This window comes from Artibeus jamaicensis, unplaced genomic scaffold, assembly GCF_021234435.1.
Source record: "Artibeus jamaicensis isolate MK-2021 breed Jamaican fruit bat unplaced genomic scaffold, CSHL_Jam_final contig_585, whole genome shotgun sequence".
Taxonomy (NCBI): domain Eukaryota; kingdom Metazoa; phylum Chordata; class Mammalia; order Chiroptera; family Phyllostomidae; genus Artibeus; species Artibeus jamaicensis.
Genome location: NW_026521894.1, coordinates 15840292 through 15866994, shown reverse-complemented (window position 1 = coordinate 15866994; position 26703 = coordinate 15840292).

Below are 26703 nucleotides of genomic sequence, written 5' to 3'. Positions count from 1 at the left end.
CTGATCCCGCTGTGCAGCCACCATCCAGGTTTCCTAGGTTACAGAGATCAGGAATCCTGGCCAGCAGAGTGATTCAGAAGCATGCTAATTCAATAGCCGAAGGAGGGCAAAATTGTCCAGAAGTCTCAACTTCTAATTGAAATTTGTTTCCTAGAGAAATTACTTTTTTTCTTGAGCACCAGGACTTCCAAACCTAACAAGTCCAGGACTGAGGGACTAGGGAAAAATAATTTTAGTAAATTGGTTAGTATAGTCATGAAAGGTGCCATCTTGAATTTCACTTCTTGGTTTGTGGAGCCTCAAAAACTGGAAAATCTGAAAGAGGTCATCCTATATTAGCCTTTGTTTTAAAGCATTTATTATATCCTGCAGGATGACACACCATACTGTCACTGAGACTTGAATAAGCCTTTCCACTGCTCTATCATGTGATACAACCAGTGATGGTCATCAGTGGAGAACCAGAGCTGCATTTTATTTTTTCCACCATACACTTCATTCTCTGGACAGAGATTATGTTCTTTAGATATATTAGAGATGAATAAAGCATTCTGAGGTGATGCTGGCAAAACTTCTGCAGGAGGAGAAGGCAAATATGTGTACAGATTTATGTATCCATTCCCATAATACCAAGTTACTGCCCCTCCATGATGGAAGTAATTCAGTATAATTTACCCATTGTCAAGTGGTGGACATGACCATGTACCATAAGGCTATTGGTCTGTCCTCAACAGCTTTTCCTCAACCTTAGTGACGAAAGCACATGTGGTTAAGTGCTTTGCATAGCTTTTCTCTCTGCTGCTATCTCCAGGTTATACACAGGCACATTGTCCAAGCACAGGAGCAACTGTGGAAAGATGCCTACCGACCTCTACAAAATAAATAATCTTGTCCTGTCCACCTGTCATTGATAAACTTTTCTGTACAGGAACCCTTTAGTGGAAATTTACGTGAGCACAGATACAGTCTCGTTGTGACTGTTCCCTAAACACTTCTGAAGACCCCCTTGTATCTAAATTTTCATCTGTTCTTTCCAAGTCTCTGGCAAATTGCCCAATTCATTAACTATTCTCCATAAATCTAATCTGTGAGGATCTCTACTTCAGGGGTCATTTCTCCCTCTAGTTAAAGTAGACAATAAGATTTACTGCCCAGAGTTCTTCCCACTGGGAAGTTTCTTTCCCACTGTATTTATTAGGTGATAGAATAGGACTCTGAAATATAGAGTGGTGTCAAATATGAAAATTCATTTATATGCCAGGCTGAGACTTGGTTAACTTGGTCTTTTAACTACACCGTGGAAATTCCACACAGGCCATAGTTTACAGTTCAGAGAGAGCAGGTACCATTGGACTACAAGCCACATTCACATGTAACTCACTTGTGTCCTCAAGACGCCCTTGGATACATTCACAACATATTGTACAATTTTTATATGGTAATAGAATGCTTTCTCACATGTCCAGCTTTCTGATTGAGTGTATCAGATAACGCATATTTCATAATGGACAGCTTGGGTTTCACAATCACTTAATGTCCCATGATCGGGCATTCTGCCTCTACACAGGTCCAATAGCAAGACAGGAACTATTTCTCTAAAGGTAAAATTTTTGTCAGCACTGGATAGCATAGCCTTATTTCAACATTTGAGAGTATCTACTGTGATCCTCCTGTTGGGACTTACTGAAGGATTCAGACAAGTACCATTTAGTTTATTAGGTTACATCATCTGGCTGGCGGGGCTGCTTTTACCGTGGCCTGAAAGTGATGCAGAGCGCTTTCTTGCTCTGGGGACTGCTGAAACTGGCAGCTTTACGGACTATCTGGTAAATGGGCCGGAGAATCACATTCTTTTTTGCCTCTAAATTTCAAAGGATCTCTCATCAAGTATTCTGCTTTCAACTTAATAGGTGATTCAAAGAACAGCAACTTGCTTTTCACTTTACAGAGGATCTCTTGGCATGTCCAGAAAACTGGACTCCTAGAATTTTCAGAGATGTGACAAACCCCTTAACCTCATAAATTCTGGTACTCTTGTATGTAAGGTATCTAGGGTGTTTTTAATGTCCCGCTCACCAGGTTCAATTAATATAATGGTATCAATGTATTGAACAAAAGCAATATTTTGAGGGATATCAAAATCAGCAAATTTCTTACAGATTGTATCACAACAGAGAACATAAGAGCTGCCATAGTCCTTGGCTAATAGAATACTGGCACATTGTTTTCCCTGTGAGATAAAGATGAACTGCTTCTGATGTATACTGATTGCACTGAATATAAATAATTTCTTAAATTAGTAGCTGCATACCTCTATTTTGTTATTATCAACATGTAATAATAGCTATGACAGTGCCACCAATTGAATAAATTTATAATTACTTAGTCAGTTGTAAGACTTATTTGACTTGTTCACTGCCTCTAGAAGTAAGTTATGTGGGGATATGTAAACGATCACCAAGAAAGCAAACTTGACATCAATTGTGAAATAATTTTTACATAGGTATTATTACCTTTGACTACTATTGGCTGCGGTAAGGGATGAGGGATGGCAGATGAAAATACCAGAGATCTTTTCATGGTACTCCATAGATATGTTGGGGAACCAACTGAGAATTTGCATGTTAGCAGATATATTTATTGCCACTCTACATTCATACTAGAGAAAATAACTATAAAATGGGTCCACGGATCCACTTGATTTACTTTGAGAATGACTTGGACCAAGACCCCATCTGTCCCCTGACTAGCAAAATCACAGAAGTAATTAAACACTCCAAACAATTTTGTATATGTAAAAATCAATTAAAGATTAGCCCTGTGTTTGTTCAAATATCTCCAGAAAATATTACATGGATCTTTGCAACCTCCATTTTCATTCACTTTTGGTTTTACATAATCAAGGACTTCAGAAGAAAATATTGATTGCCTTAGTGTTTTATCAGTTTTCTAACATTTAGGCTGGTCTTATCATCAAAAAAGCAAACAATGACTCTTATAATACTTTCTCTACTATCATGTCTCCCTCATTAATAATTCAACATCTATTTACTGAGCACATACTAAGAGTTAAGAAGACCTCTGGTACTTATGGACAAAAATACATGTATTTTACCTCACTCTGAAAATGCAACTTACATTTTTAGTTGGAAACATACATATAAATTACAGTATGAAAATAAATAGAAAGGAAAAGCAGAGCAGAGATAACATATTTCAAAGAAGGGAGATATTACTTGGTCTGAAAGTCATCAAAGACTTTCTAAGAGCCAGATGTTTGAGTGGAAATCTGTAGCGTGCATAGGTATTAATCAAAGTATTAATGAGTCCAAAATTCCAGACAGAGGGAAAAATACAATGATGGTCTTGAAGAAGAAAGATGGAATGGAGGGTCTGAAAAGTACACATTAATAATCTGACTCATGTAAGTTTTAGTTTACCATCGAGGGTTATTTACTTTAATAAGGATATGTTTACATATGTCAAATATATTGTAGATTATAGCAGGAAGTGAAAATTAATACCTGGAAAAGCCCTCTTAATTCTATGTTGACACACTCAGATTTCAGCAATTAAAACAAGTTATATTATCTAAAAACCAAGAAGCTGGATTTATTCAACCCTTCTTTGCCAAGAAAGCAGCATTAACAATTATCTTAAATCCTGACATATACAATTTGAAAAATATATACATAGAAAAAACAGCTCTATAGATTTATATAGTTTCGAGGATACAAATAGATTCAAAATGCATATCAACAGATTGGAGTAGTTTTGTTTACAAATGGAAAGGGACTGAAGCAAGAGAAGGAAGGCATGAAAGAAATAATAAAAATGTAACATGTCAGAAGTTCCTGCCGAGATGGCAGAGTAGGTAAAGGCAGTGCTTGCCTCCTCACAAAACCACATCAAAATGACAACTGAACTGTAGACAAACCACTCCTGAGAACATCCTGAATACTAGCTAAATAGAACTCCTATAACTAAGGATATAGAGACGAAGCTTCGTTGAGACTTATAAGAGGAGCAAAGATGCATCACGAGATGGTTGCATTTTTATACACTAAAATGAACTATCAGAAAGAAAAATCAGCCCTGGCCAGTCTGGCTCAGTTCATTGGAACACTGTCCCATAACTGAAAGGCTGTAGGTTCAATCCCCAGTCCAGGCACATATGGAAGGCAATCAATTGATATTTCTCAGGCAAGGGAAACAAAAGAAAAAAAACAATGGAGCTACACAAAACTAAAGAGTTTTTGCACAGTGAAGGACACCATCAACAAAATAAAAGACAACCTCCTAATTGAGATAACACATTTGTCAATGATACACCTGATAAGGGGTTATTCTCCAAAATGTATAAATAACTCATCAACTTAATACCAAAGGAAAAAAAACAATCTAATTAAAAATGAACAAAGCACCTAAACAGACATTCATCCAGCAAGGACATACAGATGCCAACAGACATATAAAAAGTTGCCCGAAGACACTAAGCATCAGAGAATTGCAGTTTAAAACCACACTGTGTTGACCTGGCCGGTGTAGCTCAGTTGGATTGAGCACGGGCCTGCGAACCACATGATCGCGGTTTGATTCCCAGTCAGGGCACATGCTTGGGTTGCAGGCCGGTTCCCTGCAGGCCAGTTCCCAGCAGGGGATGCACAAAAGGCAACCATACATTGATGTTTCTCTCCCTCTCTCCTTCCCCCCTTCCCCTCTAAAGATAAATAAATAAAATCTTTAAAAAAAAACCACACTGTGTTTGTTATTATCTCATACCTATCAGAATGGCCATCATCAATACGTCCATGAATAATAAGTGATGGCAAGGATATAAAGAAAAAGGAACCCTCATGCACTGTTGGTGGAACTGAAAACTGCTGTAGCCACTATAAGAACAGTATGAATATTCCTCAGAAAATTAAAACTAGAACTACCACATGACCCTGCAATCTCACTTATGGGTATTTTTCTGAAGAAATTAAAAACACTCAAAAAGATATACACACTATATGCATACTATGTATATTGCAACATTTTTATAATAGTCAAGATATGCAAGCAACCTAAGTGTCCATCAGTAGACAATTAGATAACAAAAGAAGTGGTATATCTATAAAATGGAATATTACTTGGCCATAAAAATGAATGAAATCTTACCATTTGTGACAACATGGATTGATCTAGATAACACCATATTAAGTAAAATAGGACAGAAAAAGACAAATACTATATGATTTTACTTATATGTAGAATCTTAAAACAAACTAAATGAACAAATAAAACAGAAACAAACTTAAATACACAGAATTGATGGTTGCCAGATGGGAGGGTGTTTGGAGGTCTGGGTGAAGGGATTAAAAGGTCCACATTGTGAGCAATGATAGTCAAGAGGATATAAATGGCAGAACAGGTAACACAGTCAGTAATACTGCAGTGACTCTGCATCGTGTCAAGTAGAGACTAGACCTGCTGGGGAATCACTTTCTCCAGTTACATAAATGTCCAACCATTATGCTATACACCCAAACTAATGTAATATTGAGTGTTAACTGTAATTGAAAAATTAAAAAATATTTTAAACATGTAGTATACATAAACTAAACTATATGATTACTTGATTTTTGCATCTGACATCCACTAAGAAAAATTTAAAACATTATATTCACCAGGATACATATGAATATGACATAATTATAAAACTCATTTGTAACCTTGTAACTTGTTAGATAGTTGTCTTTGAGGCATTTATGTCCTATGACATGTTCTCATCCACTATATAGAAAACATAGCATTTACAGGTCCATTTAGCCTGAACATAGGTGGCAATTGCCAAGACAACTATTGAGGTAGAAGGAACCCAGATCATACCAGTCCTTAAAATTTCAGATGATGACCCCTGAGAAGGTACTGCAGGGCTTTAGGGAAAGTATTGACATGATCATATTTACATTTTAGTGGATGCCGGAGATTTACAAAGCAGCAGTTCAGAAGAGAAACAATTATGGACTTAAAAATGGTAATGATTGTGGAGATACAGAAACATAAATGATTCTAAGAATATCCGAAGTTTTTATCAACCTTCCCTGTGATCACCAACTCTCTGCAGACAGAATATTTAGACATTAATGTTAAATGAACACAGTGGTAATATCTTTAACATAACATAGCTCAGGAGTCACTTCCCAATCCCAAGAACGATGGCTAGAGGCACTGAGAACATCGACTTTTTAATGAAACCCCCAAGCTTCACTAGCATGGTGTAAATTGAACACCTTGGCATTGCTGTATTCTGATGCCATATTTTAACTGCTAGGTAGGGAAAGAATGAGAGAAGTCACTTCCAGTGTAAATGATTATTACTTAATTTACAAAGAAATTAGTGCTAAGAAATCTTTAGAAGTTAATAGAATATCATTACTTGGCAGAGTCACAGAACATAAACCCTGTAATGCAATAAGCCTGGCATTTTTCATGTAAGCACTTGGTTCACTTTATGCTAAGAACAATGGTGAAGCAAAACTCAGAAACCTTGAAGCAACCACTTTATAAGCTTAAGTAACTCTAATGAATTTCTATAACAGGCAATTTTTTTTCACGTGCTAAATTGCAGAAAGTTATGTAAACCAGTACCATGAAATTATCTGGTTCTTGTGGCTGAGAAATGACTCAGAACCTGTTACATAAACCTTGGTGGGCTTCCTATCTAATCCAGATCTTCTCCTTTACTTTAAAGTGCAACCGTGCACTCTGATGCAATTATTACAAAGTGCAGATGACCCCCTAGAACAGACAGGCAAGAGATAGCAAGAAAAGAGCCGTACTCTCAATCTTTGTCAATGTAAACCATTTTAACTAATGTTGGCAATGAACACTTCCACATAAGAAAATATGGAGTAATAATATTTGGCATCAAGATTAACTTGGCAATTGTGTCCGTATTATTAGCTAACTTGCTTAGGCTATAATCCCCAGTTTTAAAAAAAAATCTACTAACCTAGATGTAGCTGTGAAAATATTTTATAGATGTGATTAAAGCCAATAACCAGTTGGCCTTATGTACAGGAGATTATTTTAGATAATTTGGATAGACCTGACTGAATCCTTTGTAAGACCCTTAGAACAGAACTGAGCCTAACCTAAGAATTTCCACTCATAGCAGCTCCGTCTCATGCTGAGAGCTCCAACCTGCCTATCTGATCATCTGCCCTCCAGATTTCATACTTGCTTTGCCAGTTCTCACAAGTTGTGTAAGACAGTGTCTTGCAATAAATATTCTGGTATTTATTTTTTACCGTTCTGTTTCTAATTATACCCTAGTTGATATAGGGATATTCTGAAAGTAAATGCTGCTATAGTGGTTTGAGAAGGTGGAGGGTTTGTAAGCCTTTTAACACGGTGGTGCATCTAAGAAAACATGGTCTTCCCTTTATTTACCAATCCAGGGAGGAAAGATTCTGGCAGGCAGGAGTGGTGGGACGAGAATATCAGACTTACTGTAAAATTTATCAAACTAAGATGCTTTTCTAATTCTGATAACCTATGTTGTAACTCCTCCCAGATCTCAAAATAGCAATTATTAATGCTAGATTACTAATTTATCCTCCAGGTATTTTTTAGACAGAAATATTTGGTTGCTCCAGCATTATCCTTATAAGAGAAAAAAGAAAACAAAGCATAGAGGGAGAGAAGAAAAGAGGTAGAGACCAAAGATGTAAAACGAAAACAGAAACGCAGATTTACTAAAGAATCAGAATGTATATGAGAATATATATGAAAAGAAACATATACCATGTCCTCTAGTTTACAAGTATAGTAGTTCACTTATTTTAGAACATGTAGTCTCCTACATGGCAGATACCCCACTGAATGACCAAGTTGCCTTCTCTCATGAACAAGTCCATTTTCCCCTACCATCTGACACATTCTGTACCACCTTGTTTCTTCAACAACCAACACTACATACACGCAAAGAGAAGAGTTTCCTCTCTGAGGTCTTTAAGGCCTGCCCTCCTAGTTTCAGGCTTCTGGCATCTTTCCTGAATGAATGGCACATGAGATACCCAGCCCCAACTTGAGGCTTCTCTAAGACAACCTTATCTCAGTAAAACCCAGCGAAGGCCATAACTATCCAAGTTATAGAAAGTTGCTGCTGGGAAGTCTGCAGTAACGTAGCTATACAATGTGACAGAGAACATCACAATGCATGTTAAAAAAAAACATAGCTCTGTCTCTATTTCCAACGGTTTTGTTTCCTGTTGCCCTCCAACTTTCTCAGACAATATTATAAGAAATGGTCCTTGTGACACACCACTCAGCCATCAGATTGTAGCTGTTGTCTACATAGGTCAAATGAGACATTTAAATGGAATAGAAATCATCTCCTACAACTTTCAGCTCCTTGGAACACTAATACATACACACACAGTCCTTTTGTTGCAACTAATTCAATTGAATTGAACCTTTCAATTCAACAAATGCTGGTTAATGACCTTACCTCTGAATACACTCTGTTGGATAATAAGAGGATGCAAAATTTAGTGAGAACAGCTTTACCTTCATAGAGTTAGCCATCTGATCACTCTGGAGAAATTGTATAACCATTCTAGAATTCAGCTTTACTGCCTATTGAATGAGGCCGGTGTTTGTTATGCAAACCACTCATCTCACTCGCTTTGTCCACACCACTGTGAGTGAAGTTGAGGAAACAGTGTTAAAAGAGAAAAGAGTTATCATTATTTGCTTTTTGCTTCCATAAAAATGTTGGGGGTATAAAATCAGGAAACTAAGTAATATCAAAATCCAGACCAGAAGGTAAAATCCATGAAGTCAAACATGAAAGAGTATAATTGCTGCTAAAATTGAAAGTGGGTTTTAAAAACCAGGGTATGGAACCAAAATACAGGAGGGAGAGAAACCAGAATCACAAAACCAAGTTGAGTAGAAACGGAGACTAGTCCAGGGCAATGTCCTAAACAGGTTGCGTGTATTTGGCATTTATGTAGGGTATGAATAAACTAGCCACATTGAAAGAGCTTGAGATACAAAATTAAAAATTTTTGCATAAAACACAAAAATCTGAAAGATATTTTCCTACCTCTAAAAGTTTTCAGTCATAGACATTTCTAAAACACTGATGCAGATAAAGTACTTGGTTAAATAACATTATTATTATTACTATTATTATTATTATTAATTACTTTGGTTTTCTTTAAACTGTAGGAAAGAATCAACTTGAACCTCTGCTAGGCTTGGCTGGCAAAATGGCCAAAAGTCTGTTTTCATGCAGTGTGAATGGACTTCCTGAGAATAAATTCAGCCTAAGGGGAGAAGAAGCAAATCTCAATATGCCTGACCAAGGAATAAAGGCATGTCCTCAAGGGTGAAGCTAAAGCCAGCGTGATGGCTCTCAGGAGCATCTGTCTCTTATTTCAATGCTCACTGCATTCATGTTCACTCTTCCAGAGAACCATCAGACAGAAGGTAAGGACATGAGATCATAGAAGTAGAACTAGAATGAAAATAAAAATTGACATAATGATTTTCTAAAAGTGGAATATTCATTGTGATGCAAGCAGTGTTTCTGGTGAGCATCCAAAATAATAAAAAATTTTGAGAGAGGTATTTTCACCTACCTCATAATGGAACAGAGTTGAATTTTGCATTTTGAGATTCTGTGGCTTACATCGTAACAAGGGACAAAGGTGACAGGAGGACATGGCAATTTCCAGTGGGTCTCTAGAGGAAGAGAGTAAAACAGCAGCTGCATCCTAAAAGACATGATATGACTCTATGTAGATGTAAGACAACCTCTGAGGCCCTCATAAATACTTGACATTCTGTGTGAGCAGATGGGAGAAAAACCAGGGGAATTTGGATTATTATAGTTACTGTAGCTTCATGTATAATCATAGGCTGCTTTACATGACCTTTAAAATTATTTGAATCCAAAATATCTAAGAACAAAAGCATTGACATATTTGTGAATGAGCATATTTGCAAATAAGCATTGGCTTAAGAGAAGTTGACGGTAGGGTGTTAAATATGTATCACTAATTTCCACAGTTCAGGTTCATAAAACACATGTTTCTATCATCTAAATATACTATGTGGTCATCAAAACTAAATTTTTTGAAACTTCAAGATTCGAAAGAGATTTTAAAAAGATACTAAAAATAAATATTGAGTGCTCTTTATTCAATAATTTTTGACATCTTTTTTCACAGGTAACCATTAAACCAAAAATAACAATTCATTCTGGGTCCTACTTCTATTTAAGAAATTCTCATCAATGCTCACTAGGGGAGTCTTGGCCTTCTCTTCCCCTTATTCTGCCATTTCTCTCTTTATTTTTATTCTTTCTTAGATATTAAACTGTTCTTGTTATTACTTAACTCTTTATAGTACATTTTAATTTTAGTTTTAGTTTTTAAGTTTATTTTTATTGTAATTTTCCATTATCATTTAGTCCCCTTATGCCTTCCCACCCCTACAATCACCACACTGTTGTCCATGTCCATGAGTTACTCTTTTTGGCTTGATCCCTCCACCCCATAACTAAGCCACCATTGCTGTCAGCCTGCTCTCTATCTATGAGTCTGTCTCTATTTTGCTTATTTCAGTTTGTTCATTTGATTCCACATGAGTGAAATCATAAAGTATTTGTCTCCTTATACTAGTCACTTGACTCCCTTTTCTATCAAGTGTTAACTCATCCTTTCTGCCTTTTCCCCAAGTAATCTTATTCTCCTTCATGTGTATTCTTAAACAGTCTCACTCTTTCTTCCCTTTTTCTGTCCCTTTCTTTTTACCATGCATAAATATACCTATGTCCTTTTCAAATAACTATGCCAAAAATATTCATGTTTTCTAACTAACCCACAGGGTTCACTCATAAAACTGGGTATAAAGATACTTAGAGAAAGCCTATACTGCATTAGTCTATCACCTATCCTATAGATGATAGAAATCATAAATTAATAATTAAAATGGAATGAGTGTTCCATGAACTATTTTTCTTTAATATTATAGTTTCACATAAATATTTCTTGAATGAGGCCCTGGCTGGTGTAGCCCAGGGAATTGAGTGAAGGCTGTGAACCAAAGGGTCGCTGGTTAGATTCCCAGTCAGGGCACATGCCTGGGCTGTGGACCAGCTTCCCAGTAGCAGGCGCATGAGAGGCAACCACGCATTGATGTTTCTCTTCCTCTCTCTCTCCCTCCTTTCTTCTCTCTAAAAATAAATAAATAAAATCTTTAAATAAAAAATAAATACCTTTTTCTTGAATGAATAAATAAAATAAAAATTCTCTAAACTCTTAGGATGTTTATACCCCTGTCTTGTATAACTTATTAAACTGTATTAGAACTTTTCAAAATGATATTTTGTCATGACTGGTTTCTCCTTCTCTGAGGAAGCAAAAGCTTTGTTTGATATTTTCTGCGAATACATGTCACTGACTCATCACAGGGGTTTGTCAGGCATGTTAAATAAAGACAATGACAATGCCCAGTTCAGTGGGTTACTGTAAGAATTCAAAGAAATATTATTGTTGAAGCCATATCACAATTCTGTCACATAGGGTGAAAGACATGAGATGGCTTGTCTTTCCCAATACTGGCCAAAGTACAAATTTTATTTTAGCATGTAAAAATTAAGGTTTAGAGAGATTAGAGACTTAGAGAGTCATGGCCAAACAGTTATTAAGAACAGAGATGAGATTGAAAACCAGCAAGATCTAACCCTACAGCTAGTATAGACTTACAGCTCGTATTAACCATTATAGGCCTGTTCTGATCTCCTGCCCAATATTCCCTTTCCTGACATGTGCTAGGGTCTTACCTGACCCGTTAGCAGTTGGACACCTCTCAAGTGATATAAAAGAATGGTGAGAGAAAAGATCAGCTAATAGAGATCGCTTGTTCTAGTTCAATTCCATGTACAATTCACTTATTGCTCCTATTTAAATATTTACCTTGAACAGTGTTAGACAACCTGAGTATTTCATTTTCCCTCATTTTTGTGAGTGGAGTTGGGAGAAAATGTCATAATTAGAATTCTCCTTAGAGGTACAGTTTATAACTAGAATTTGGCATATGGAAGGATGTAAAGTCTACTTTATTTTTTTTAAAGATTTTATTTATTTATTTATTTTTAGAGAGAAGGAAAAGGAGGGAGAGAAGCATCAATGTGTAGTTGCCTCTCATGTGCCCTCTACCAAGGCCCTCTACTGGGGACCTGGCCCTCCACCCAGGCATGTGCCCTGACTGGGATTTGAACCGTGAACCCTTTGGTTCACAGGCTCGCACTCAATCTACTCAGCTACACCAGCTAGGGCAAAAAGTCTATTTTAAATAAAGAACAATTATATGCATAAAATATGATGGGTAGAATATTCAATAATTCTGTTTGAAAAGAACATGGTGAACTTTGTATATAATCCTAAAGAATTTGAACTTTATGAGATAAGCAAAAGGAAGTGAATAAAATATTGGCAAGAAACATAATTTCTTTTGGCACAAGCAACTTGTTAAATGAAAACAGAATTGAAATGTTCCTAAACTGTTTTCAGTCTATACTCTGCCTTTATAAAACTTTTCTCTGCCAAGAGGTGCAACATTAGTGAAATATATATGAGCTTCAAAAAGACATATTCCCAACTCAGTATTGGTATTTGGTAAAACTAAAGTGAGAAGTTGCCAAGAAAATGATTTCAGCATGCTCCACAGTGGTCTAAATAATACTTTTCCTTAACAACATCATTATGAAAAATGCCTATAGACTCTGAGAAATCAAAAAGTATGTTATTTCTGTACCAGACCTGTGGCCTTAAATTTCATCTAAGCTGACTAATTATAATTGTTCATCACAAATACAAATGCTTCCTAGTCTAGAAATATAAGACTATTTTATAGCAGAAATTTTCAATGTTATCTGAGTTTTCTGCTACTTATTTTCCCAGATACCCATTTACTGAATTTTGCCAGCTGATGATAGTCAGTAGCAGGACTCTAAATTTGTAGTAAATTTTTCTCAGTATATTTTGTATTTATTAAGCAGGTTTGTGCCTGAAGGAAAGGGATAGGATAGGGAGAAGAAATGTAAATCTGGCCCATTATTAATAGCTAGTATTGGCAGCTACTGAAGTACTCATGTTATTCTTCATTTGCTGCACACAGATGGGCTGATCATTAAATAAAGGAAGGAGCATAACCCAAGAATTATAACTCAAAACATGGGTTTTTACTTATATGTGGAATCTCACGAACAAAATTAATGAACAAACAAAATAGAAACAGACTCATACATACAGAAAACAGACTGAGAGCTGTCAGGGGGGTGGGGTGTTGTGGGGCTTGGTGAAAAAGGTGATGGGATTAATAAAAAAAAACCCATAGACGCAGACTACATACAGTGATTACCGCAGAAAAAGTGAGGTAGGGGGAGGTAGATGAAGGTAAATGGGGGGGTGGAATATATTGATAGAAGGAGACTTGACTTTAAGTAGTGAACACATAATCCAATACAACGAGGTCTGCCTGGAAACACTCCACCCACTGTTAATATAACAGGACAGTTTTGAGCAACATGAATGTAAACTGGCAGCCAAGAAGAGTGGACTGGAATGCACATGGGTGAACAATGATGACTTCACTGTACTAGTCAGTGGGGGCAGTAGACGCTGTTGAGTGAGCACCTGTACTGTGTGGCTATTGCATTCAAAATGACTTAGTGAGTGGAGCAATGAATCTGCATAAAGTTTTGCATTAAGCTTGAACAATCCCCCCACAAAAACCAGTCGTATAATTCAGAAGGCTTTCAGGGGCAATGCCACAGCGATGGGCAACTGGTGATTGGCAGTTTCATCACAACAACGCACTCATTCATGCATCACGTCTCCTGCAGAGCTTTTTGTTGAAATACCAAATCACCCAGGTGACTCAGCTCCACTATAGCCCAGATGTGGCACCCTGGGACTTCTGGATTTTCCTAAAGATAAAATCACCTTTGAAAGGGAAGAGATTTCAGACCATCAATGAGATTCAGGAAAATATGATGCGGCAGCTGATGGCAATTCCAACACAGGATTTTGCAATGTTTTTTTTCTTTTTAATTCCAAATTTGTTATGTCTTATTTTCTTTTCTGTTGTTGTTTGATACAGTTGTCTCTATTCCCCTCCTTCTCTTGCCTCATCTCACCCATCCCTGCCTCCCACCGTCAATCCTACTGTCTTTGGCTTTGTCCACATGTCCTTTATATATATTCATATATATGTGTGTGTGTGTACATATATGTACACACACAAATATGTATATCAGAGTGTTTTTAAATTATTTATTTTTAGAGGGGAAGGGAAGGGGAGAGGGAGATAAATATCAATGTATAGTTGCCTCTCATGTGTCCCCTGCTGGGAACTGGCCTGCAACCCAGGCATGTGCCCTGACTAGGAATCGAACTGCAATCTTCTGGTTCGCATGCCCACGCTCAATCCACTGAGCTACACCAGCCAGGGCCAGAGTGTTCTTTAATAGTGGAAGAGATGCTAGGAGAACTGTGTGAGGTCTCAAGGTGCCTACTTTGAAGAAGACTGAGGCATCATTGTCCCATGTACAGTGTTTCTTGTATCTTGTATCTTCTTCAATAAATGTCCCTGTTTTTCACATGACATGGCTGGATCTTTTCTGGACAGGCCTCATGCACAGATGATGTATGACTGAATTATATCCCTGAAACCTATATAATTTTATTAACCAATATCACTGAAAGACATTTAATTTAAAAAGCCATGAGTTTCTCAGTGGAGGACTCCTGTATGTGCAATAGAAATCTTCAAATTAGCAAATAAATCACTGGATGGCAGGGTACGATGTAAGGAGGATGGCAGACAAAAATTCTAACTGCATATCAGTGGTTGAAAGCTCAAAATGTACCTATTCCCATGTTTTGTGTCATTACTCCTCTCTGTACTATGCTCTCATTCACCCTACGACAGGTGAAACTTCCTGAGTTCTGCATGTGTGTAGGACTGTAAGTGACCGGTCTTTTACTTATATCTGTGTCAGTCTGTGTGTGTCCATCTCCAGGCACCCTCCCCTTATGCTTCTCTCGACGACATTAGTGGTCCCTCCTGCCTCTCCATACTTAACTCCAGCAAAGTTCTTCACACCTACTCAAAACAGTCACCCTCTCCCCATTAGACTGTAAGCTCACTGAGTTTATGAACCAAAACATCTTATAGTTCAGTTACTAGCACAGTGTCTGGCATGTCATATGAGCTTAAAAAAAAACATTTTGCTGTGTATTGAATTTGGAAAAATACTAAATTGATAGTCAAAATCCTCAAGCCTGAGCTCTGTAAGTTAGCTGAAAAAAGAGTAGACATCATGTGTTAATTCTAAATCTGCAATAGTAGAATCACACATATTTTACAAATTCATAACACACATGCTATGAAATAACACATGGAAAAGTCCTTTAATTGTAAAGTAACATTTTGATATTAATTTTAAATCAAATGGAGAAGTTATTTATCTGAATTTGTATGTTTTACTGGTTGTTAGCATCAACAGCAGAAACTGAAAAATATGCCCTGATAAGTTAAAGAAATATTATTTTAAAATAATCCATACAAGAAGAAAAAGGGAATGGATGCATTGCTTGTACATGACATATGAAATCAGGTAGAACAATGAGCTCATAAACTGATACAGCCTCAGAGAAGTCTTTGGAAAATTCATAAAGTAAATAACAGTATGAAAATATACTGGTTGATAGCGCTAAGTCTATGAGGTTTTGAAGGCTTAAAAGAGAAAAGGCTGCTAAGTTTGGTCAGGAGAAATTCATAGCTTTGGTACTTTTAGTAAGATCTATTCAAGAGCTGCCACTTTACATTGAAATAGCATTTAATTTACTTTTTCTACCAAGCAATTCGCCAGGACCTTTTACTGGACTGATTTGAACTGGAGTCCCTGAGAAACAAGAATCATTAAATAATGCCTTGCAAATTTGACAGTTACTAATAGTACAGTATGAACTAATGCCTCTTGGCCTTTGCCATTTTCCATCTTAGGTTTGATTGCAAGAGGATTATATTTTAAGCTTAGTTACTAAATTGTGTACACTTTTCAGTCCCTTTTCCCAATACATTTGGAGAACATGAGGGGAAAAAGCACAGCTAACCAATTAATTCACTTAATGATTAAACTTTGCTGCTCCTTCAGCCTCTGAAGGCATGCTCCATGCTGTTCATCTCTCGGTCGCAAACCTTCCTTCCCACCCCCTTGCACAGAGCCTTGATGATTTGGGCAGCGTGCCAAGATTTCCACAGCTTTTACAAACACATTAAAAACACATTACAAACCCTTCTGCAAATCTGTCCATGTACACCACAGTGTCACATTTGCCTCTCTGCTTTGCTTAACTTCTTATCTATACCTTTATTGCCTCTCAACTTAACTACTCAGTTCACTTCTGCAGTAGCCTCTCAGGGTTTGTATTGTCAAGCTCTGTATGTTCCCCAGGAAGCTGATCACAGGCCAGCAACACCACCCCAACACACACAACCATGTCCTCTTCCTTCAGCAATTCCACTGACCATCTCTTCATTGCATTTGTTCCTAATATTTATTTTCTTGTTTTTAAAGTTGTGACAGACTTTTTATAGTTTTTCCAGTAGAAATCTCTACTCTATAGTCCCCTCCCTGCCCAGGCTAGCCCTCCATAAATTACTCTGATATTGGTAAATGGAATGTCTCCCTGTAACCCCTGTAGCCTGCAACAGTTTCCTTACTACTCACCATCATTAGCTTTCCATTTACAAGCTCAGCTGAAAGGTAGGATGTTTTTCTCTTGTCTGACTCTTACTTTCTCATTCCCCCCTTTCCTTTAATACAATTAGAGTGGTAAACATCATTGATCGACTGAAAACTGTCTTATAATGTGAATCTCAAAGATCTAATATTGCAGGCATCACAGATCGAAGTGGTAAGTGCTGCCTGTCTCTGTGTTAGACTGGCTCCAAAATATCACGGCTTCCAATGGAATGGTTATTATTGGCACAGCAACATTCGATGTGCACAAATCTAGGAGAACTTCTGTACCTAAACATGCATCTCTTTCTATAACTTTATATCTAATATCTATATTTATAAGGTATGGCAGGCATAGCCAAATTCACATCCGGCAACCCTGAGCCTGTAACAATGTATATTCATCGCTAACATTGGAGTTTATCACGTGCTAGGTTCAGAGTAATGTATTTTCTTGAGTTTTAATATCTTATTGGTCCTTTCACCCCTTCAATTTATAGAAGGACAAAAGAAAGATATGTTATATGTATTTATATACAAATACATATGCTATAATTGAACAGTGACAAAGTATAGAGAAAATTAATGAATACAATTGTAATATTATTGAACATTTATTAGGTAACATGCCCTGTGCACAGCACTTTAGATCACAGTATTTCTTGTAGTCCCATAAGTAGGTACAATTCTACCGCCACTCTTATTTGCCTAAAAGAAAAACAGGTTTTGAGAGCCTCAGAGTCTTGTCCAAATTGCCATTGCTCTGAGGAGACCCTACTGTGATTCAGACTATGTCTTCTGACACTAGAGACCAAATTCTCACTGCAAAATCATCATATAAAACTTCACAAGAAAATTATATTTTCATTTGTTTCTAAAGGATAAATAGAATTATGACACACTGAGATGGTCAAAATGCCTTTTCAAATTAAGGGGCAAAACGAGCGTCTTTTTAAAGGTGAAAGCATACACCAAGTATGCATCATAAAGGTTTAAAGAGAAGCTCCATTCCATTTTTCAGAATTAGTACAATTCAATAAAAGCCAAAGTTGGGGGATAGAAAGATGATAAACATCCCTGCAAAAGGCAAATACACAGCCCATTGTGCTTACTGAGAATATGGAACTAAGAGATTTTTCAGACAGGTTGGACATCCTGTGCGCAACCCAGTTTTGAGCGCAGCAACATGAGCACGGAGCAAACAGTGTGCAGTCCGCTCATGGGCGGATAGGGCGGATCCTCAGATCGGCAACCAGAAAGGAAACAAGGTAGCTTTTTCGCCAGCAAAAAATACCAGAATGAGCAGGAGCACACAACCCACAATAGTTGCAAATGGGTTCATTTGGCAACATTTAAATATGGCATTTTATGATTTAAAGATTTCATAAATGGTGAGAAATTAGAGCAGTTGGTATAATTACACCCTGTTTTCTGGAGCGGAGACTAAAGCTAGAAGTGGCTTGCTGCACTGCATCAGTGACAGACTGGGACGCACGATCCAGTCATCTGATGCCAAAAGAGAAACCAGAGCAGCAGCACCATGAAATGTGTGCAAAATGCCTGTCTCGTATTCACAGATAGACTTCACCATTTCAGGACAGCCAGTCTTTTCTCCACAGTGGTCCCTGCAGACGGGACCGCAACGCTCTCCTCTGAGCTGATCCTTCAGAACAGAGGCTCACCAAGGCAGCGTTCAGAAATATACTGATGATGTCTTCTTTTGCCCTTTTCTTTAAAAGGAAAAAAAACACAGTTGCTTCACTGAGGATGGGAGATTTGCAGTCACCTGGCGATGTGTGCTGTGCTGGCTCACATTCTCACACAGTCTGAATGGTAAAACACTTTCAGGCCTAGGGGGCATTGGGGATCTCAGTAAGGCAAGGCTTCCCAGTGTGCCCTGCTCTTACCGGGTTTGTGTGGCTTTTTTTTAGGGATGGAATATGGTTTGCTACATGCTATGGCATGTATGACAGCTATAAAGAAAAGATTAGAAAAATAGAGAACATGGAAGTATACTTTTGGAAAAGCAAGCTGAGACTAGAGCTTGGTCTTGGACTCCCAAATGTCACTTCCTGGCCCATTTGATTGTACTTTGCCCTTTGCAGTTAACTTCCTACCCACTGATCTCAGGATATTCTGTATTCAGTCAGGACACAGCAATTACCCTTTATGAGAACCACAATTCTGTTATTCAATTCTTAATACCTTGGACACCTTTAGAGATCTTTTTATTATAGGCACACAATTCTCAAGCAAGAGGATAAATCATTTTCTCTATCTAAAACCCTGTGCTAAAGGTTTCAACTTCAGAGATTTGCAAACAGTGGTTTAATAATACTTACTGCAGCTAAGCTCTCATAGGTGTCTGAACCTTCCTGCCCACCTAGGGGAAGGGCTCCTTTGTATAAAACCCTTCTTTTGTTCATTCTATTCCTATTGAGGTGGGGTTTTTTCATTAAATCAGTGCCCTTTCCTATAACTTTGGTACAGAGGGTTCCTCCTTTTTTATTTAGACCTGGAGCCTCCGAACCTATTAATCATTTTAATTTGCTAACTAGGACAAAGTACAGGTTGAGTGGTTGGAGAGCTCCTTACATGCAATGATTATCTAGTGTAGGCTGGGAGAAACCATTTTTATCTCCTTTTTTTTCAAACATTATTCCATGGCACTATAGGCTATGCTAAGGGGGACAATCCTCTGCTGGCAGGAAATAAGTGAGATGACCTTAATTGAGCTCTCTCACATCTAACATCTACGGCTCTTTAATTTGGTTATCCTTCAGTCATGGAACAGCTTTCCGTCATTACTCCTAACTGTCTAGCTATCACTGCTACTTCAAAAAAGGCTCTCAAGTCATGCTCCACTTTTCTGTCTCACTTGAACTTCTGCTTCATGTCACTGGCTGCCACTGTTGATACAGCTTTTCATTTATACCCAAACCACCTCCTGGTCTTCCTCCAGATTGTTATTGAGAAATCTGATAAAAATATCTCTTTCCATGACAGATGTAAAAGCATTTGTTCCCCATTTTATGACAGGTACATTCCTAGCAACACTCTATTGCATACTTATCTAGGTTAATATTCCAGAGATAGATACCAAGAAGTTTATATGTATAATTTATACATGATTTTATGCTTCTCCTGTTATTTGAAATTTAGGTTTACTGTCTTATGAGTGTTTATAATCTTGAATAAGCAGAGCTCTAGGCAAAACATACCTGGATGCTGTCTTCAGCATCAATAGTAGAGACTTACCAGGTGATTGACTAGATGAAATGAGAAAGATTTAAAGAAACAAGGAAAGAAGAAATACACTTACACAGTACTCCTGTGACTAGTGGTGTGCAGGTGGTGTTAAATCTCTAACACTATACGTGTAGAGTTTGCAAACTGTACTCAAACAGTTACATTACTGAGTTACATACAGTTACTGAGTAAAAAAAAAAAAAAAGAGTGAAAAAAAACCAGGGATCCTTTCCATGACAACTGAGTTCAGGTGTAATTCCACATGAGTGCGAACTTTAAGTAAAATTCTTTGCAAATAAAAGGAAATGCATATATTACTAAACCTTTATTTTTAATACTAAGCAGGCCAATACAGATTCGTTTACTGAATCATTCTTGAGATCATGTCTCTCAGGGTCCCTCGGGGACAGCAAGTGGTAAATTTCCTTCCAATCCTTCATCCCATCAATGTGCTGTCTGAATAGAAGATGTTGGGCCACTATCCCAACAAGAAAAGTACAGCTGCACTCCATCACCAACTGATGTGTCCAGAACTGAAAGACTCCATAATTCCCTGTCTTATCCATACCACCCAAGGGCTTGAGATTACTCTCTAGTGACTAATATGCCCCACATAGAAATTTCAGTTTTCTCTTATGTATTACATGATGCAAGAAATGCATTTATTCAATGTAATATGCATTTTTGCAGTGTAAACTGTAAAAATACAAATATAGATGTTGTTATAGGTTCAGAAGTAGATGTATGCAGTCAAAGATAGCTCTAAATTAGATTAATCGGTTTTGAGTCCCTCTAACAAATTCTGCTGAACTTAGGTAGTTAACCTTGATAAGTTTCTCTTTCTTCATGGTAAAATGGGAATTATTTAGATTGGCCTTTGGAATTCTTCTTAGTGATAAATAATATCATGAAAGTGAAATTATTGGCAAAGAGTAAATACATGATAAATGTTAATTATTGTTACATACCACACATAGTCGAAGAGTTTAACTTTGGGATTCAACTGCTCATATCTTCTGTTCTGGAAACTTTAATCCAGATGCATTTTTCTCCTCTGCATCCCTCCACCCATGATAAACACATAAACACACTTGGACACTAAATCCAGTAGATGTAGAATTCGAAGCCACTTATCTGTTTGCAGTCTCTCTTCATCTCTCCCTCCCCTCCACTCCCCTCCCCCTCTCACTTCCCCCCGCCTCGCCTGTCATTCTCTTAGATACAGTACCTTTGCTATATGTCCTCCTGAAATGTTCTTCTCCCTCTTCAGCATCATTTGGCTAGTTAATTCTTGTTATCATCTGACATTCACTGCAGCTGTAACCTCCATTTGGAAGCCTTCCTATCATCCTTTTCCTTGCACAGGATGTGGTAGAAAGTCCTGCATTTGGTGTTTTATATTTTAAACAGATATTATCATCTACAAAATTAAATGTCAGTTATCTATCAATGTGTCTGTCTCCAAATGGTCTATCAACTAGTTGAATGACAAGTAAGTATAAGTCTGTACTTATTCATACAGAAATTTCCAAAGGATTTCAGTGAATAATTGAAAAAAATGAATAAAAGTGATAAAATTTCATGCTTTTATCAATAAATTTATTGCACCAAGAACATATAATGTCTAGAACTACTTGCAGCAATTAGAAATCCACCAGTGAACACTCGCACACTTACAATTAACAGGGGTTTGAATAAATGACCTGTGCTTTAGAGAGACTGCTATACTTCTTTCAGATGGCCCCACAAGCTTACATTCTCTACCAGGGCATTCGTGTGCACTGAGAAATAAAGACCCAAGACTTACCCCTAAAACGCAATGCCTGTTCCTTATAGTTAATGTGATCCTCAGTAACAATGAAAGAAAAATCATAAATAAATATTAAATTTAAACTACTAGTTAACCAGGCTGGTGTTATGGAGGAGAATCCTTGCAATATAAATGAGCTACTTGCTGGCTGAGACTGAAAAAAGAGAGATAAGAAATAAAGAAGATTCTGTATCCTGAGTAAGAAGAATTGGTAATCAGTAGAAACAGACCTGGAGGTATATGGTGATTGGGACACTAAAAACAAAAGTGAAGAGTTAACTATCAGGCCACAAATAAAATTAAAGGGAAATCCAGATGAATAAAAGGAAAAGTAGAAAGTACAATATGGAAAAAATTAATAAACCTTAATAAGAGAAGGATGAAAAAAGTGAGTGTACATAAGCTATAGTATCAAAAGCCCAAACTGATAACTTAGAACAACATGGCCATAGAAACATTAAAAAGCTTTCTCTTAAAAGTATAATGTTTAAGAGGCTATAACATGTAATAATAAATGGAAAATATAAAAATTTCTTAATATTTACAATTTAATGACCTTGACAATAAAAACCATGCATCAGAGAAACAAAAATGTAATTTGCCTATTCATCTACTGCTTTAGGGATATATAGTTTTACTTTCAAAACCCTAATAATTAATATAAGAAGTAGTATATTCAGCATTGCACACAATAAAATTTTCAGAAAGCATGTCTGAATTACCTAAAATCTTAAATTTATTGAATTTCAAATGATTTAACTTTACCATGTGATCATAAATTAAGCAAGTGAGACTGATGATATTTTGGGGGTTTTTTTGTTTTGTTTTTTAAAGATTTTATTTATTTATTTTTAGAGAGAGGGGAAGGTAAAGAGAAAGAGAGGGAGAGAAACATTGATGTGTGGTTGCCTGTTGCATGCCTCCTACTAGGGGCCTGGCCTGCAACCCAGGCATGTGCCCTGACTGGGAATCAAACCAGCAACCTTTGGTTCACAGGCCCGTGCTCAGTCCACTGAGCTATACCAGCCAGGGTGACTTTTTTGTTTTCAACTTAATGGGTTATTTATTAAAGACGTATACATTTCTTGGGTGATGTTAACATTCAAGTCCTTGCTAAATTGACAAATGGTTCTATGTTTACATTCTTCATCCTCCCACTTCCAACCTGAGGACATTTTTCCATTTCTTTTAGGGAGAGAGCGTGGCAGAGAAGCAGGGGGAGAGAGTTCAATTGGTTGCTTTCTCATATGCATGCTGACCAGGCATCAAAATCTCAACCCAGGTGTGTGCCCTGACCAGGAGTCAGACCCACAAACTTTCTATCTATGAGATAATGGTCCAGTAAACTGAGTTACACTAGCCAGGACTATGCATTTTTTGCACTATAAATTTTAACTGTGTCTATGTTTGCTAAAACCCCCCAATGAGGACACAAGCATGTATTCTTTGGTGTCATATTTCACCTCTGTTTCTTTGTGTTCCAAGATCTTCTTAAACTGAGTCGGATATGAACACTGAGTAATTACTATACCCCAAACATCATGCTCCCTGCATATACTATTTTCTGCATTGCCTACTTAAATACAGCAAAGGATTTGATCATCTATAGTATAAGTATGTTTGGTTACATATGTTTTTGAATCCTTATAATTTTTACTCTATGTGTATAATAGATAAGAAATGGGTTCATAACCTCTGAGTTGGGAAATAAGACTTCCATGTTTGTGTTCTTCCCCATCCTCCTGTGAGAACCATTTTTTATCCTGAGCATTAGAATTTCTCTCAAGGCTCAGTTCCAGACAGCCACCAGCCAGCAGTGAGAGTCAGCACATGAGGGAAAACTAATTTAACATCTATAGAATACAAGATGCTGGGATATCACTGAATTACAGGTCAAGAGATCACAGGCATTCAGTTAAAGAGACCATTCAAAGAAGAAATTAGTATGGTGGGTTAAAGAGAAATTGGGGAACTAAACATACCATTTCGCAAAGAGCAAGCTGTCATCTAAATACAAGCAGCCTAGATAAGCTGTGGAAACTAGGAACACTTATTATTGCTATAGATAGCTGGAAGAGATACTTCACCTGCAACTATTCTTTTATGTGTTTTATGTATTCTCTTATGTATAATTATGATATAATGTTTGTTATCATCTGCCTTTCCTGGATAAGCAACCTGAGGCCCAGAGAGAATCAATAACTCCCCTAAGTTAAACTAGATAATAAAAGGCAGAACTGGAATTGGAACCAGATAGCCCAGCTTCAGAGCCAACGGTTTTAACTATAAACTCCATACCTTCTTCAGCCTACACACATTTCTGTTAGGAAAATTAAATAAGAACTTGTGGGTGAAGTGGTTTTTAAAACACTGGAAGATAGTAGGAGTTAATATTAGTAATGAACCTCAGAAGTGTGTGGCAGTGATTGATGGTTAGGCTTGGAAATAAGCCTCTTTTAGCATGTAGATATGCCGTGACCATTGTATTAGTGAGTACTGAGAGTATTAAAAGACTTTATTTTACCTGGATTTTAATTTTAATATTTTATTACACTAGCTTCAAGAAACAGTTCAGGGGAGTTAATGCAAAAATCCCAGTGACTTTCTGTTTGTATTTTACTGCAAATATTCTTCTATTTTGTCTGCCTTACCAGAAAGTCCTTGAAGGCAAAAACAGTAACCTGTATAACACGATATACTCAGCAGGGCTATCGCAGGGCTTTGAAGATAGAACAGGTACTTGACACGTGCACTGGCCTGCAGTGCCCGCGGTGTCATGGATGAGACATAAGACAAATTCACACGGACTGCTGTGTCCTGTGGAGAAAAAGGGACAGCATGGCCACTGTCTCAAGGGGAGAGCGTGCTGACTCTTGTGTGGGCAGGCTTTTATTGGGATTAATTTGTGCAGGAATACAGGTACAGCTTATTAATCATTGTCAGGCAGTAAGGATCAAATGATACATAGCGTGCAAAGAACTATTAGGGCTTCTTCTTCTGAGTCAGGGTTTATCAGCTAAAGGGCTACACGACTTTGGGAAACAAACTCATTTCCTGCCTGGGGCCTTTATCATTTACCTAAGACCATTCTTAGGAAAGCAGGCTTCACAGAATTTTATATATCCTTTCTTATGCCTGATAACCCAGGGAACCTGGCTTTTCCAGCACAGGGCTGCACCACCCTCTGTCATTGTTTCAGGCTTAAGTCAGGCAGAGGAGGCAGATAACCAAGGAATTCTAGGAGACGTCTCACAGACAGACTGAGGACTCAGGCTTCGTCAAAGCTGAGGGGCCAGGGTCCATCACCCCCTTTCTCCATAGCCCCCCAAGTCCTTCCCTAGGGCCTCCACATGATCATGCCTGTTTTAGGTCGTTCCCCCCTTGGGGAATCTTACCCGTCATTGGCTAACTGACCAAGCAATGGAGGCCAGATATGAAAAAAGGAACAGAAGCTGCGCTCCTGCCAGGGAGATAAGCATTGTCTGCTTAGTGGCTTATGGTCTGAAGGTCGTTCACTCAATCTTAGCCATGGGGTGGGTGGGGGGTGTTACAGGTCCTGAAACCAGACAGGGCACTTCCCAACAGGTATTCTTTTTTCCTTTAAAAAAAATTACTGTTGTTCAGTTACAGTTGTCCCACTTTTTAGCCACTGCTCTCCCCTGTCCCATCTCTACCCCCACTCCCACAGTCTATCCCCTCCCCATTGTGCATACCCAGGATTCCTGGATGTTTATTAAGTAAATAAATGTTAATTACACTTCCGCTTCCATTGGGATTTTACTCAAACAAAATGTTAGCATCATTTTTGGAAGGTGTAAATTTAAACTTGTTTAGAGTCTCCTAACCTGTGCCAGAACACGTTTACATAAACAGAGGTCTCCTGAGGTCCTGGCTCCCCTCCACCCCACCCACCACCACATGCCCACCTTTTCAGATGATAGCCACCATCACAGTCCTGAGGGTGGAGAAAGTAGGGCTTACCTGCTCCTCAATGCCTGCGTCTTTACTGAGTAGAAGGGGAATTGCCTATGACAGTTGCCAGAATGCAAGAAAATGACCTGGAAAGCTGATGATGGGCTCAAGTATCTGATTTTAAAGAAACAGGTTCACAAATCAATAACTTAATAGCAAGCCAAATGAATAGAACAGTGAAAAAAGCAATGCAGAACTGCAAGACCATTTTCTAAAAAAAAAAAAGTTCATCTATTCATTTTTTACTTTTATAGTATGTGTTTAAAAATTTATAGCATTCCTTAATCCAGGTTTACAGTACTAGAAAATCCATTGTTTTCCAGTGGGAATTTAAAATTTCTGCTAAGATACAAACAAAGGTAAAGTATTCACTTTGGCAAGTTTACGATTATTGGTAACTCTACAACTCCTTCCATGTCAATACCAATTGATTTGCAACTGTCATCTTAAAAAAGTCCATGTGCCTGAAGGTGTACTACACAGTTGAACACACAGGTGGTAAAATAGCCACAAAGAAAAGCCCCGGTTGAAACGGAAACCCAAATGGACATCATAATTGCTACATTATAAACACAGACTCATAATTAAAAGCCATTATTGAGATAATCCTAGCGACAGAAGCAAGAACATGCCTGTGTTTATGAGCCAGTACACCCTCATCCCCAGCAGCAGCTCCCTCTGTCCTCGTGAGGAAAGTTTTAATCCTGAGTGTGTCAATTTTATCTTTCCTTGATATTTTTACTGTTTTTTTCCTTAAAAAATGACTGGAGTTTAAACTAGCACTTTGAAATGTTGCTCTAAAATGAATCTCTCCTGTCAAGGATTTATAGCTTGGACTGAAGTATATTTTAACCTCACG